The sequence below is a fragment of the Scylla paramamosain genome, chromosome 20 (genome assembly GCF_035594125.1).
Source record: "Scylla paramamosain isolate STU-SP2022 chromosome 20, ASM3559412v1, whole genome shotgun sequence".
Lineage (NCBI taxonomy): Eukaryota > Metazoa > Arthropoda > Malacostraca > Decapoda > Portunidae > Scylla > Scylla paramamosain.
In genome coordinates this window covers 19,948,003-19,963,994 of record NC_087170.1, presented here as the reverse complement: position 1 = coordinate 19,963,994, position 15,992 = coordinate 19,948,003, and the positions used below count along the sequence as shown (strand labels likewise).

General features: G+C 41.2%; 1 long non-coding RNA gene across 1 annotated transcript in view; it reads right to left on the bottom strand.

Moving 5' to 3' along the window:
- The window catches only part of LOC135110583 (uncharacterized), an 87,107-nt gene extending 71,692 nt beyond the window's left edge, over nucleotides 1–15,415 (bottom strand). The window contains exon 1 of the long non-coding RNA XR_010273319.1: nucleotides 15,321–15,415. This is a non-coding gene — a long non-coding RNA (uncharacterized LOC135110583). The remainder of the gene's footprint in view (nucleotides 1–15,320) is intronic.
- Between the last annotated feature and the right edge of the window lie 577 nt (nucleotides 15,416–15,992).

Below are 15,992 nucleotides of genomic sequence, written 5' to 3'. Positions count from 1 at the left end.
AAAAATAAGCACAGGAAATTAAGCATGACTATCACCACCACCACCACCAACAACAACAACAACATCAACAACAACAACAAAAACAACAACAACAACGACGACGATTACAAACAAGACAATAACTGCACATCAAGATGGAGAGAAAAACAATACAATAATTGAGATAAGCAACTGTACACTTTTGTTGCTTTCGAGAGAGAGAGAGAGAGAGAGAGAGAGAGAGAGAGAGAGAGAGAGAGAGAGAGAGAGAGAGAGAGAGAGAGAGAGAGAGAGAGAGAGAGAGAGACAGAAAGAGAGAGCGCTAATCGTCTTGGTAGCCGTCTTGTGTGTCAAAGTTTTCAATCAACACAGTACTAATTACGTACACAACACACGCCACACACACACACACACACACACACACACACACACACACACACACACACACACAATATGTATGGCTAGAGAACACTTCTTTTCATGAGAGAACAGTAGTAAGGGGACTCCAGAAGAAACGATGGAGGGAGATGGCCCTTGACCGCTCCAACAGAGAGAAAGAGGGAGAGAGAGGGAGGGAGAGAGAGAGAGAGAGAGAGAGAGAGAGAGAGAGAGAGAGAGAGAGAGAGAGAGAGAGAGAGAGAGAGAGAGAGAGAGAGAGAGAGAGAGAGAGAGAGAGAGAGAGAGAGAGGGTGGCGGGCCATTCCTATTCCTGTCTCAATTAGAATCGCCTTGGACTGCTGCATTGGGGAGAGGGAGAGGGAGAAGAAGAGGGAGAGGGAGAGGTCGACTTTCCTCTCTAATCAGAACCCCTTTATTGCCTGTGTTGAAGGGGTGAGGGGTGCGAGGAGAGAGGGAGAGTGAGGGAGAGAGTGAGGCGGGGAGGGGAGGTGACGATGAGTTGCACAAATAGCACAGCAGAATGACGCTGAAATACGGGGAAGTAGACCAGATCAGAGAGAGAGAGAGAGAGAGAGAGAGAGAGAGAGAGAGAGAGAGAGAGAGAGAGAGATAAACACGCAAACAGGCAAGGAAACAAACAAACAGACAGACAGACAGACGCATTATGCAAATATGGCATTGTTAGGGAACGGAAAATGCTTCTTGTCCCAATGTGATGAAGTGAAATTGGTCGCGAGGAAAAGCGAATCACAATTTTCGTGTATAAATGGATAAAAAAAAAAGGTGTGTGTGTGTGTGTGTGTGTGTGTGTGTGTGTGTGTGTGTGTGTGTGTGTGTGTAGACAACAAAACAATAGCACGACTAAAAAAAGACTTCAGTGACATAACAGAAAGACAGAATCAGAAAGTGAATCAGGAGACTTATCGGTGAATGAGATCAATAAGTTTACAAGTGCATGAATCAATAACCCTTCCTCTTCCTCTCTCTCTCTCTCTCTCTCTCTCTCTCTCTCTCTCTCTCTCTCTCTCTCTCTCTCTCTCTCTCTCTCTCTCGATAATAGATAAGAAAACACCCCAGCATTCACTCAAGCAAGAAGGTCAAGAGATAAAAAGCTTTCATCAAGTTTGTTTTTCTCATTTAGATTAAAAATATCGTACTTATTTGAGAGAGAGAGAGAGAGAGAGAGAGAGAGAGAGAGAGAGAGAGAGAGAGAGAGAGAGAGAGAGAGAGAGAGAGAGAGAGAGAGAGAGAGAGAGAGAGAGAGAGAGAGAAAATAATAATTAAATACTTATACTGAAAAACAAACTTACATCAACTAAAATAGAATGTGAGAGACAAATCATAACCAGAAATAAGAAAAAAAATATTAAGAAAACTACAAATTACTTCCTAGACTGAATTTCTTATTTTTTTTTCTTTTTCCCTTCTTTCTTTCCTTTCTTCATCATCCCTCCTTTCCTACTTTCAGCCTTTATTTCATCTTCCCTTTCCTTCTCCCTTGCTTCCATCTCTCCCTCATTCTCTTCTGCTTCCTTATCATTCTCATTTCTCTATTTTTCTCGCCCTCCTTTCTTCCTCCTAATTCCCTCTCCTTCCATCCTCTTCGTACACTTTCCTTCCTCCTTCTGTTCCTTCCTTCCTTCTTTTCTCCTCTTCCTCAATTTATTCTATTTCTTTATCATTCTCAATCTCCTTTTTTTTGTCCTTCCTTTCTTCTTGATAATTCTTTTTTCCTCCTCTCATCCTCTTCCTACACTTTCCTTCCTCTTTCTGCTCCTATTCTTCCTGTCTTCTCTCACTCTCTTTTGTACCCTTTCTCACAGTACCCTATTCTTCTCTTTCCTTTTTTTCCCATTAATTTTCTTTCCTTCTCTTGTTCTCTCCCTCTATTCTCCTTCACCTTTGTGCTTCTCCCTTCTTTGCTTCTTTCCTTAATTCTCTTTTTTTCTGTACTTACTATATCACTGTTATCATCTCTTCTTCTTCTCCTCCTTTCCCTTTCCCTCCTCACAATAACTTTCTTTAATTATTCTCTAATCTCTGTTCATCTCATTCCTTCCCTTCTCCGTCTCTCTCTCTGTGTCTCCCTCGCCCCTTCCTCCCATTCGACACTTTCCCTTTCTCCGCCCCTCCACTTCTACATTCCCTCTTCTGTGTAAACATGGCTGTGTCTCCTGAAATTAACCTCCTCACGCCATGGGGTCGAAGCTGCGATCCCTCTGTGGGGAATTTAGTCAAGGAACAAATCCCTCAGAAGCCAAGGTTGAAAATAAGTCAAGCTGAGTCTTCTTCACTTTCTTCTTCTTCTACTTGATGTTCTTATGGTCTCAGTTCCTTCTTGGGGTTGTTGTAAAAGTGATGGTTTGTGGCAGTGATGGTAGTTGTGGTGGTGATAGTAGCAGTAGTAGTAGTTGTTGTTGTTGTAGTAGGTGTTCTTAATGCTAGGCTCATTCATGTGGTCTTCCTTGGTATTATTGTAAGTTTTCATCATCATTACCATCAACACTATCATTATAATTGTTCTTATTGTCTTCCTCCTCCTCCTCCTCCTCCTCCTCCTCCTCCTCCTCCTCCTCCTCTTCCTTCCCCTCTTTGACCACAACTTTCTCCCTCTTCCTCAGCCAAAGAACCTCTACCACTGTCCCTCCATCTGTGTCACAGCGCGCGTCTCGAGAGTCACCCCCCTCCCCCATTTATCCCTCTCCCGCCTTTCCTCGACTCTCCTGTTTACTTACACTCCAATTATACCTTCTGTATATTATCCCTTTCATGTGTTTATACCAGTAGATAGCCCTCTCTCTCTCTCTCTCTCTCTCTCTCTCTCTCTCTCTCTCTCTCTCTCTCTCTCTCTCTCTCTCTCGCATGAAGGGCCACTAAAGGCACAGAATAATCTGACTTAATTAAATTCTGAACCATTAGTGTGATTGCTGGCGGGTTGAGAGCTGGGTCCATAGTCCCGATATTCTTCCTCCTCCTCCTCCTCCTCCTCCTCCTCCTCCTCCTCCTCCTCCTCCTCCTCCTCCTCCTCCTCCTCCTCCTCTTGCTCCACTTACATGGTTTGTATTCTTATTATTATGTATGTTATCTTTTCTTTCATCGGTACTTTTCTTTCTTTCTTCCCCTTTATTCGTGTGTTATTTCTGCCTTACGAGTTTCTCTTTCCCATGTTTTTTTCATTCAGTAGTAGTAGTAGTAGTAGTAGTAGTAATAGTAGTAGTAGTAGTAGTAGTAGTAGTAGTAGTAAGGGTAATTGTTGTTGCTGCTACTGCTACTGTCGCTCTTTCGTTTTCTATTTTTTTCTTTCTTTCCTTCTTCTTTTTCTCCCCTCTCGCTTCCCTCTCCCTCTCTTCCCTTTTTGCCCCTTCATCTCGAAATTTCAAAATTCTTTCCTCGTAATTCCCGGCGCAGAGGAGAGGGAATAAAGAATCCGGAAGAAAACACTTAAAAGGAGGATAAAAATGCCATTCATTATGAAAAATCAATTATGAGAACGATGAAAGAGAGAGAGAGAGAGCGAGAGAGAGAGAGAGAGAGAGAGAGAGAGAGAGAGAGAGAGAGAGAGAGAGAGAGAGAGAGAGAGAGAGAGAGAGAGAGAGATTATAAATGCACAAATAATCATCTCGCAAAAATGATTGTCAGAAATAATGTTTTCCTCTTCTGACCCCCTCTCTCTCTCTCTCTCTCTCTCTCTCTCTCTCTCTCTCTCTCTCTCTCTCTCTCTCTCTCTCTCTCTCTCTCTATCAGGTAGGGCAGGCGAACAAAGGCCTTCTATAGGTCAGAGGGGAATAGGGAAAGGGAGAATGGGGAAAAAAAAGGGGGAGGAAACGAGAAAGAAACGAAAGGGAAATGTGGAGAAACTGGGACGGGAAATAAAAAAGAGAAAGGAAACACGAGAAGAATAAGAAAATACATAGAAAGGAAGTAAAGGGAGGAAACAGCGGAAAATATTAGAATTTAATGGAAAAAAGTATAGAATGTAAAAAAAAGAAAAGAGAGGGAAGATGAAAAAGCAAAATAAAATGGAGGTAGGAAAAGAGGAAAACAAATGGGGGATAAAGGAAACAGAAGGTAAACAGTGGTGGAAAAAGGATGGTATAACAGGAAAGAACAGGGAAAAGAGAAAATATGAAGAAAATAAAGAAGAAAAAACAGGGGACTAAAATTTAAATGAAAAACAAAAATCAAGGAGAGAATGAAATGGGAAATGGACGGAGGGGAAGAGGAAATGACGAAATAAAGAAAGACACGAGGAAAACAAACAAAAAATAAATAAAAAAAAGTGGTAAGTGAAACATAAGCTTGAAAAAAAAATCACTGGAGAAGGAGGAAATAGGGAAGAGAATAAGATGCAGAGGAGTGAAAGAACGAAATGAAGGGGAAAAAAACATGAAAAAAATGGGTGGTTTCTGAAGAGGCCGAAAAGATTAAAAAATAAAGCCATTATTCTGGGGAAAAATTATGCCAAGTAGATTATAATTATAGATGTTTGTCGCGCCGGGAGAGGAAAATTGAAATACTTGGGGGTTCTTTATGAATACTCAAGGGAAAACAATGATATAAATGCTTTGGAGTGGTGTACGTAGTCAGCACCGTCATATACACTATTACAACCTCTGCCATATCCAGTCCAAAATACAAAAAAAAAAAATAAATAAATAAATAAAATAAATAAATAAGATAAAATAATGATAATGATAATAATAATAATAATAATAATAATAATAATAATAATAATAATAATCTTCACCATCACCATCACCATCATCAGAAACAATGTTATCATCTCCAATATCAATTTTTCGAGCAGCAATATCACCACCACTATCAGATCCGTCTATTATCATCACAATCATTATTAAATTCAAATCAGGTATCGTGATTGACATTATAACCACCACAACCAATACTGTCTGTCACCACTACCCTCATTACGATCTTGACCACCATCATCACCACCACCACCACCACTATCACCACCAATAATACTCACAATACGAAAGCCACACGAATAATAAATAAAAGAATAAATAAATAAACAAACAACAACAACAACAAGAGCATAAATCACCACCATCACCACCACCACAATTACCACCACCACCACTACAACTACTGGTATGACAATCGCTCAAAGACAAAAAAAAAAAAAAAAAATATTGTAAAAAAAAAAATATATCCATTGTGGCAACATTCTAAACACACACACACACACACACACACACACACACACACACACACACACACACACACACACACACACACACACACACACACGCTGTGTATTCAGCAGACAGGCAATCATTCTCCGCAAAAACTGAGGCAATTTTTTCCCTCAAAAACACAAATACCTTCCTCTTCCCTGCCTCGTTTTTCTCCTCCTCCTCCTCCTCCTCCTCCTCCTCCTCCTCCTCCTCCTCCTCTCACTCTTTCTTATCTTTCTTTTAATGAAACGAAGAAACTAGACTACAACCTACCTATAGCTACCTTAGCGAAAGAGAGAGAGAGAGAGAGAGAGAGAGAGAGAGAGAGAGAGAGAGAGAGAGAGAGAGAGAGAGAGAGAGAGAGAGAGAGACAGGGAGAATATAGAAAGCATAAATGCCCCAATGCATACAGAACAGTGAGAGAGATTCAACTATAAATCCATGTCCCTCAAACCTCCCCCCAACCCCCATCCACCCCCCATCCACCACCTCCCCTCTCACCCCTCCCCGCCACTCCCTCCACCCCAAGAAGTGGATCAAGGTTATGTAACGTGTCTTACCCTCCTCTACATCCCTCCATCCCTCCCTCCCTCACTCCCTCTAGCACGTGCCTCCTCCTCCTCCTCCTCTTCTTCCTCGCTATCTCTGCCGTACCCTCCATGCAGTACGTGTGGACTGAGAGGTGAAGGGAGAAGGGGAAGAAAACGGTAGGAAATGATAAAAAGATTGGTGATTACTAATGTTACAACTGAATTCAAGGTGTTATCTTTGTGCAATATTGAACATACACATAGCCAGGAAGAAAACGTATGTATATTGTTAACTGAATGGTTAATTCATTCTGCGGACATGAACGAAGAGGGGGAAGGAAGAGGAAGGAGGCAAGGGGAGAAGGAAAGTGTCAAGGTAGGAGAAAAGAAAAAGAAAACAGATGAAAAATGAAAGCGTAACCGGAGAAAAACAGAAAGAGTGAAGCATTAAGAGGAAAACAGTGACTGAAAAAAAAAATGAACGGACAGAATTTTTTTCTACAAAGAGCATGAAAAAGGGCAAAGCAAAGGAGAGGAAATTAAAGTACAACTAAACTAGACACAAAGAGATGGTACAGAAATAGGAAAATAGTCATAAAAAAAACTAACAAAAAAATACTAAAAAATACGAAAATAAACTGGATACGGAAGAAAGAATGGGAGAATGAGTATAACTAAAAACAAAAGGAAGGAAACAATGATGCAATATGGAAAAAAAAGTGATAAATTACAAAGGGATACAAATACTCCATAAAGAACCACACAAAAGGAAAACAAAGAGAAGTATGGAACAAGGAAGAGGAACTAAGTGACGGAAACGCGAAGCAACAAAAATGAAAAAAAAGAGAAAAGAGAAAATAAGAGAAAAATAATAAAAAGGGCCATTTTCTTTTCCATTTTCTTAAGCATATTCATTATAAACACGAAACTTACACAAGAAGTGGAATTAGGACGAGACACCAAGGAAAACATGAAGAAACAAGAGAGAGAGAGAGAGAGAGAGATGAAAACACCAGTGACAAATTGTTCTTCGGCGGTGCAAAACACAACGTTAATTAATGAGTGTATTAAAACATGATCCTGTGTTACCTGCCACACCTGAGCTCTCTCTCTCTCTCTCTCTCTCTCTCTCTCTCTCTCTCTCTCTCTCTCTCTCTCTCTCTCTCTCTCTCTCTCTCTCTCCTAAAGATGTTCCCTGTGTCCCTTTGTGCATCCGTGTGTGTGTGTGTGTGTGTGTGTGTGTGTGTGTGTGTGTGTGTGTGTGTGTGTTATTTTAGTTACAATAAGCTCATTAACACACACACAAATATGTTCGCACACGCACGCACGCACATGCACACACGCGCGCACGCGCACACACACACACACACACACACACACACACACACACACACACACACACACACACACACAGAGAGAGAGAGAGAGAGAGAGAGAGAGAGAGAGAGAGAGAGAGAGAGAGAGAGAGAGAGAGAGAGAGAGACATACAACAGGCCAGCCACAAATATAACGTAACATATGACGTAAGGAAGAATAAAGGCCACACACACACACACACACACACACACACAAAGAAAGACACATACATATTTTCCCATGGGTGGAGAGAGAGAGAGAGAGAGAGAGAGAGAGAGAGAGAGAGAGAGAGAGAGAGAGAGAGAGAGAGAGAGAGAGAGAGAGAATGCTGTGGGAGACAGTAAGCGCTTGAGTAAAGGAGGAGGGTGAGGGAGAGTGGGGTGAAAAATAGAACCAGAGAGAGAGAGAGAGAGAGAGAGAGAGAGAGAGAGAGAGAGAGAGAGAGAGAGAGAGAGAGAGACGGTAAGGGGGGTGGGAGAAGAAAGAAAAGAGTGAGTTTAAATCAAGGACGAATTTAAAGTAACATAAAATACAAAGTGAATTTTCCTCACACTTCCAAAAATACCTCTCTCTCTCTCTCTCTCTCTCTCTCTCTCTCTCTCTCTCTCTCTCTCTCTCTCTCTCTGACAAACACTTCCTCTGTGATTCCATTAAGAGATTAAATTTTTCGCGGATAATTTTCCATCACTTACGATCCATCTTCTTGTAATTACGATGTGATAGGAGAGAGAGAGAGAGAGAGAGAGAGAGAGAGAGAGAGAGAGAGAGAGAGAGAGAGAGAGAGAGAGAGAGAGAGAGAGAGAGAGAGAGAGAGAAAAGGATATTACAACTTCCTCACTTGTAATATGTTTCCAATTTCTCATTTCCCTTTCAAATTGTCTTTTTCTTTTTTTTCTTTCTTGTCCCATTATTCCGATTTCTCTTTGGCACGAAAACGAAAGGGAAAAAGAAAGAAAGAGAGGGAGAGAGAGGAGGAGGAGGAGGATTATGATAATTCACCTATTCTTCTCGTCCTCTATTTATTTTTTCTCTTTCTCTTATTCCTTCAACTTTTTTCATCTCATCTTCTTTTCCTCTTACTTCTCCTTTTTTTCTACTTTTCATTATCCTACTCCCAGTTGTATTTTTACCTCTCTTCCTCCTCCCCATTTTCCTCCTCCTCCTCCTCCTACTGCTCCTCCTGCTGCTCCTCCTGCTGTGTGCGGAGAGATTTCGTTGTTGATTTTGGATCTTAACTGCCAGGAACACTGCGTCAGAGAGAGAGAGAGAGAGAGAGAGAGAGAGAGAGAGAGAGAGAGAGAGAGAGAGAGAGAGGGAGAGAGGGAGAGAATAATGTGGTGATATTTATGGGTACGAATCTAAGGAAACATTATATATATTTAACCAATAAATGAGACATAGTTAATTATTCTTCAAAAATACATGATACGTTTTACCACATGAACTGGTGTTAGTGGTTTTATTTCGCAGTATTATAGTGATGGATTATACATTTGCTTATTTGTGTGTGCGTGATTTGTATCGATTATGTATTTAAAGGTATTTGTTTTTATATGTGTTTCAATACCTGAGTCAAAAAAAGATTACTATTATTGTAACTATTACTGGTATTTATATTGCTACTGGTATTTAATTTTGGTAGTATCATTAGTATTAGTCATTCATTTATTTCATTAGTATTATTGATTTCCTTATTTCACTTATTATTCCATCCATTTTCTCACTTATTCCTTTAATTTATCCTTCCTTCACTTATTCCTTCACTTATTTCCTTCATGCCTTCAGTTCTTTTTTGGTTAGTAATTTTTTTTCCCCCCTTCACTTGTTTCATCATTCCCTGACTCATCTCATCGTCCCTTCCCATTCATGGAAAATCTTGGTCCGCGGATCCCGGATTTGCAAGTAAGAGGTAATAAATATTTGTCTCGTGTCAGGAAAGTTCGGGGTAAAATCCGCTTTTCTCTCATCTGTATTTGGATTTCCTCGTATCCGTGATATATTTTTCATTTCTTGTGCTATTTTCAGTATTTTTCATTTTCTTGCGTTATAAGTTTTTTTTTTCCTACTGTTTTTTTTTTTTTTAGGAGGGTTTATTTCGTATAGTTTTTTGTCACTTTTTTTTTGTATATATATATTTTTTCCATCCTTTTTTTTTGTGCATTTTCCCTCAGCCATTCTCTCACGATCTCCATTTTTTCCTTCTCTAATACTATACACTTCATTCTTCCTTCTCAAACTTTCATGATTTCTTTTTACACTGTTGATGTCACCAACTATCTTCTTTCGTCCCCATTTATTTGCCAGTCACGTATGATCCGTCTCTTCGCGTCTTTTATAATCACTTCCTCACTCGCTCTCTCGTTCCCTCACACTCCTACGCGTGACTAAAGAGAGGCACGAGAACTTACAAGTATTCCGAGGCCTTGAGTCACTACTGCTACATAATGCTCTCACATCAACAGCATCCTTAACGTCATCATCTACATAAGCAAATCTCGAACCTCCCATTTGCTGTATTGCCGTTATTTCTATTATTGTTATTATCGTTGTTATCGTTGTTGTAGCTGTTGTTGTAATTGTAGACAGTAGTAGTAGTAGTAGTAGTTGTTGTTATTGCTGTTGTTGTGGCATAAGAAGAAAAAGAAGAAATAGAAAAGGAAAAAGAAGTACAAGAACAACATCCAGAACAAGAACAAGAACAAGAAAAACAAGAAGAACAAGGAGCAAAGAAGAAAAAAAAGACGAAGACGAGAAAGAAGAGAACAACAGCACCACCACCATCACCACCACCAACACCAAAAACCCCCAAGACACGATACACTTCATAACACTTATCACTCTTCTCTCTTCTTTAGTCTCTTCAGCGCGTCACTTTTCCTTTCCTTTGGCCCCTTCCGTCCCTCACTCCTCTCCAACATCACTTCATCTCCTACATCAAAGTGAAGGAGAACTTAGAAAGAGGAGTGAGAGAGAGAGGGACGAATTAATTGAGGGGTGTGAACATAGGAGGAAGGAATAGGGAAGACAATGAGGATGGGAGGGAAATACTGTAAAGAGGAGGAGGAGTAGGAAGAAGAGGAAGAGGAGGAGGAGCAGGAGGAGTAAAATGACAAGGAGCAGCAAAAGGATAAGGGAAGGAAGAGTAAGAGGTGATGGAGAGAGGAGAAGGAGAAAAAGATGAAGAAAGAAATGATAAAAATGAAGAAAAAAAACTAATTGGAAGGAGAGAGAGAAGAGAGAGAGAGAGAGAGAGAGAGAGAGAGAGAGAGAGAGAGAGAGAGAGAGAGAGAGAGAGTCATAAAACCTTGTCAGACTTGTTCAATTAATATGGAGAGTATGAATCATTTAACACGTTCCTTCTTGCCTCACATTTGTCCTTCTCATCCTTCCCTTCCCACTCCCTTCTTTTCCCCTCCTTTTCATTATTTTTTGTCTTCTCTTTTTTTCCCTTTTCCTTTTTTTCTGTCTAGATTAATTTGCTTTCTCTTTTCCTTCGTTTTTTCGTCTTTTTCTTTCATTCTCTCCCCCTTCCATTTCCTTTCCCTTCCCTTCCTTTCCTGTTTCCTTCTCTCATTTGCCATCCTCCTCTTCGTGTCCATTTATTTACTTTCCTTTTCATTCCCTTCAATCTCCTCCCTCCCCTTGCAATATTTTCTTTCTCGCCTCTTTCAATCATCAGTGTTTATCCATTACGTCTTGATGTTCAATTAATTTCGCCTCACCTCCTCATATTTCCTCTTTTATCGTCTCGGTCTAGTTAATTTTTACGTTTTCTCTTATTTACTATTACTGTTATCATCATTATTATTATTATTATTATTGCTACTACTACTCCTAACATTACTTGTACTAAGCTTATATTTTTTTTCTTATTGTGACTCACTCGCAGCTTACTCATTATAAACACCATATTGGGACTAGTGACTCATTACATACCAGTCCTTCCTTGTACGTAATCCGTGACTCTCTCTCTCTCTCTCTCTCTCTCTCTCTCTCTCTCTCTCTCTCTCTCTCTCTCTCTCTCTCTCTCTCTCTCTACCAATTACTCTTCATTTTCGTTTTTCCTTCCTCTATTTGCACCGTCATTTTCTTCCTTTCCAATCTGTCTTGATTCCGTCCTCAAATCTTTACTTTTCTTTTTCCTCTCCTCTCTTCTCTCCTTCTTTCCTTCTTGCCTTGCCTATCGTCTTCATCTGCAGTTTCTCTTTCATTTGTTTCCTTTACCCCTTCATTTCATCTCTCTCTCTCTCTCTCTCTCTCTCTCTCTCTCTCTCTCTCTCTCCTCTCTCTCTCTCTCTCTCTCCTCTCTCTCTCTCTCTCTCTCTCTCTCAGTACCTGCATACTTAAGGGACGAGGAATGGTAGGAATACTTCAAGTCACTGCCATAATGTAAGTTGTTGAAGTGGAAATCAAGGTAGGGGTGTGTGTGTGTGTGTGTGTGTGTGTGTGTAACCGTGAGAATAAACTGGATTTCATTGTTGGCGTGGGAGGATTAAGTAAATAATTGAATTTTGTTGCAATTACGTATCACTTTTTCTCCATCACAAATCGTTAATAAATCATACTGAAAAAAATACCCAATAAAAGACACATAAATAAAAAAAAAAAGTAAGATTATATTAAGGGAATTAAAGTGACTAAATGTTGTCCGTGATAATATAATATCGTTATCAAAAAGGTGCTGATTAATTAATGAAAAAAAATAATTGCCATGACAAATACACAAGAAAAAATTACGAAAGAGCTGAACGAGGGAAAAGAAAATAACTGAAAAAAAAAAACGCAGAGAATATCGAAGCTAAAAACGAGCGAAACGTAAAGAAAACGAGAAAGAAATAAGAAAAAATGCTGAATCTCGAAGCTTAAACTAACAAAAATATAAGAAAAACAAAAGAGAAATGCAAAAAGAAAACACAGGTGAGCTAAACATTAGTCTTTATGAATCTATCAAATTTGCACCTCATCCCCCTGTGTGTGTGTGTGTGTGTGGTGTGTGGTGTGTGTGTGTGTGTGTGTGTGTGTGTGTGTGTGTGTGTGTAGGAGACCCTTCAGTAAAAGATGTCACACCCTCACAATTTCCACGAACTTGGTGTGTGTGTGTGTGTGTGTGTGTGTGTGTGTGTGTGTGTGAGGAGGAGGAGGGAGAGAGGGACGAGTTATGAATGTTTGCAGGGAGTGTGGGAGGGGTGAAGAGGAGGAGGGGGATGAGGGATTATGAATAGGGGAGAAAGAGGGTGTGGGAGGAGTGGAAAGGGAAGGAGTTTGCATGTATGAAATACGAGGCAGGGAGTGTGGGTAGTGAGAAAGGGAAGAAAAGGGAATGGGTTATGGGGAAAAAGGTAAGGAAGGAGGAGATAATGAGTGGTACCTGTGGATGGGGTAGATTGTGTTATGGAAGTGAATGGTGAGTGTTATGGGAAGGGTGTGTTATGGAGGAAAGAAGCAGAGAGGCGGTGATAAGTGGTGTGTGGAGGGGAGAGAGGGAGAGATGTGTGTGTGTGTGTGTGGAAGAGTTAGGGAGGGTTGTGTGAGGTGGAGGGCAATCGAGCAAGGATGGGAGGGATTCATGCGCGAGTTAACGTGGGTGTCTCAACGTTCGTTTGACGTGCAGTGAGGTGGGTCAGTGGGAGGCTGAAGTACACGAGAGCGCGAATAAATAAAACAAAAATATAAACGCAAAAATACAAACACAAAAAAAATAAATACAAAAAGAAATACACAAAAGCAGTACAAAAAAGCCACGTTCCTGGATCCTTGGCGACGTAATGACAATATATGAAAAGAAAATGGGAGGTCATAAACTAACTCTATGAGGGGGAACCAAAAGGAAAATGAGCTGGTCGATCTTTACATAACGGAGGAAACGCAGACGAGACTCGTTTTCATCAAGAGGGGGAGAAGAGTGTGAGTGTGAGTGTGTGTGTGTGTGTGTGTGTGTGTGTGTGTGAATGTGTACTTCATTGAGGAGGATAGCGATGACGAAGCAGAAGTTGAGTGACGAAAAGAATAAGTAACGGTCTGCTCTGTGTGTGTGTGTGTGTGTGTGTGTGTGTGTGTGTGTGATGTGTGTGAGTGTGTGTGTGTGTGTAGTGTGTGTGTGTGTGTGTCGGCAAGAGACAGGAAGGGAGCGACAGACAACTGATGATGAAAGAGAAAGGAAGATACAGAAAGGCAAGATTTCGACAACAAGAAGATCCATCGGAGAATAATGTATAGAGACAAAGACGCAATGATGATGAAGGAGCCGCAGCAGAAGGGCATTACGGGGCTGATGAAGAAGAAGAAGACGGGAGGGTTGAAGGAAAGGAGGGGGTGACAGGAGTTATGTGGGAAGGGTGTGGGGGAAAAAAAAAAGGGAGAGGAACAGAACCGTAACAAAAGAACGGGAAAATATATAAAGGTTCTCGTCTTAATTAACACCCTTGATGACCGACACCACCGCAACTACCACCACCACCACCACCACCACCGGGGTCACCATCATCATCAGCAGCAGCAACATCATCGCCAACATCATTACTATTACCGTCACCATCACCAGTGCAGTGTTCATCATCGCTGTCATCATTACTGCCACCATTATCATCACCATTACCACTTTCGTCATCATCGCCGTCACCACCCACTACTATCACTGCCATCACCATCACCACCACCACTTAAGATAAAAAAAATGAAAAAGAAAAGAAGCATTAAAGTAAAAATACACCATAATACTTACAAATAAGCAATAACACTAAATATCTTCATTTTCAAAAAGTGGGACACTGTTTTTCGAATCACATAATATTTTCTATAATCATTTTTTTATTTGTACACACACTTACACACACACACACAGCATTAGGTAAGAGCACGTACAAACCTTCACCTCACCAATAAAAAAATAAAAATAAAATAAAGGTAAAAGCCCAGCGCCACAAAATAGGTCACTGGTATTGGCAAGAAACACAAAATTGAAATGGTAACCGACACAGCTCAAGGAGAGGAAGTGAGGACAAAACAACGAAAAAACCTGCAGCTTGTATTATTACTGCTACTTCTACTGGAACTACTACTACTGCTTCTACTACTACCACTGCTGCTGCTTCTAAAACCTGCTCTTACAAGTTTTACATGTAAGTTTTATGACACCTGGCGCTGTAACTCGACGATAAAGAAACGGAGAAGCAGAGATTATATCGCGGCAACACTGAAAAAGATACATGTTAAGTGTGTATGTGTGTGTGTGTGTGTGTGTGTGTGTGTGTGTGTGTGTTTAGCAAGTGAAAAAAATTACGGGTGTATATGGAAACTGACCAATTAAGGACAGCCTTTCATCCCGAGTGGGGCAGCAGCTAGTTGGCCGTCACCTGGGCACCTCGTGGCCCCGTGCCAGGCCTGGCACGCTGTGAGTCAATGGTTGACATTTGATTTAATAAGGGAGATAACATTTACAGTGACTTTGCTTCTATCCCTGTGTGTGTGTGTGTGTGTGTGTGTGTGTGTGTGTGTATTCATTACTTATCAATTCCTTTCTTTAACAACTTTCAGTGGATGACCAAAAATATTACAAAAGCCGCAATTTCCTCCCACTTTGGTCTCGAGTGACTTTTCTTTTTGATATGTTATTTAAAACCCTTCAAACCCTTATGTTGATTACACACACAGACACACACACACACACACACACACACACACGCACAGGACACACACACACGCACAGGAACTTCAGTAGTCGCACAACCACGAGTTCTTCGCACCCACCAGTTTCCATCACGAGCACCACCACGCCCACCAAAAGGTCCTTCCCAGCGTGGGCGTGGTGCTGGAGCGACACACGGCCGCCCCCGCCCACCACAAACACACCACACACCTAACACCAATTCACGGAGGAGCAGCGATCACGAACAAAACACTTCCTCCTTGCGCACCACAAGGGACACTGACACTGCCTGCCAAACTTTCCTATCAGAGCCACAGGTGCCTCCGTTGTCGTACCGCGCTGCCGGCACCTTCAGCGGAACCCCTCTCTCTCTCTCTCTCTCTCTGTCTCTCTCGCACAGACACAATCCATTTAAACGCATCACCGCATCTTTACAGCCACGCCGTGACTTCAAGTTTAAGTAGAGTCGGTCGTGTGGATTAATAAGAGTGCAGAAGCAGAGTTTCAGTAAGAAGGAGGTGCAGAAACAGATAGAGGAAGATATGGAGTGCTGGAGGGAGCGAGGGAAGAAAGCAAGGGCGAGAGAGTAGATTTAGGTAAACGAGAAGGAATAGGGATGGAGGATGGGGAAGAGGAGGAGGAGGACAATGGAAGAAAAGAAGAGAAGAGGGGAAAATCAGATGGGGAAGGTTTAGAAGAAGGGTAGGCTGAGAATAAAGGGAGAAATGAGGAAGAAGTAAGGGAGATATAAAGAAGAGGTATTCAGAAAAGACAAGATATTAAAGGAAGGAAAGAAGAACCTGAAGAAGGAGAGAGAGAGAGAGAGAGAGAGAGAGAGAGAGAGAGAGAGAGAGAGAGAGAGAGAGAGAGAGAGAGAGAGAA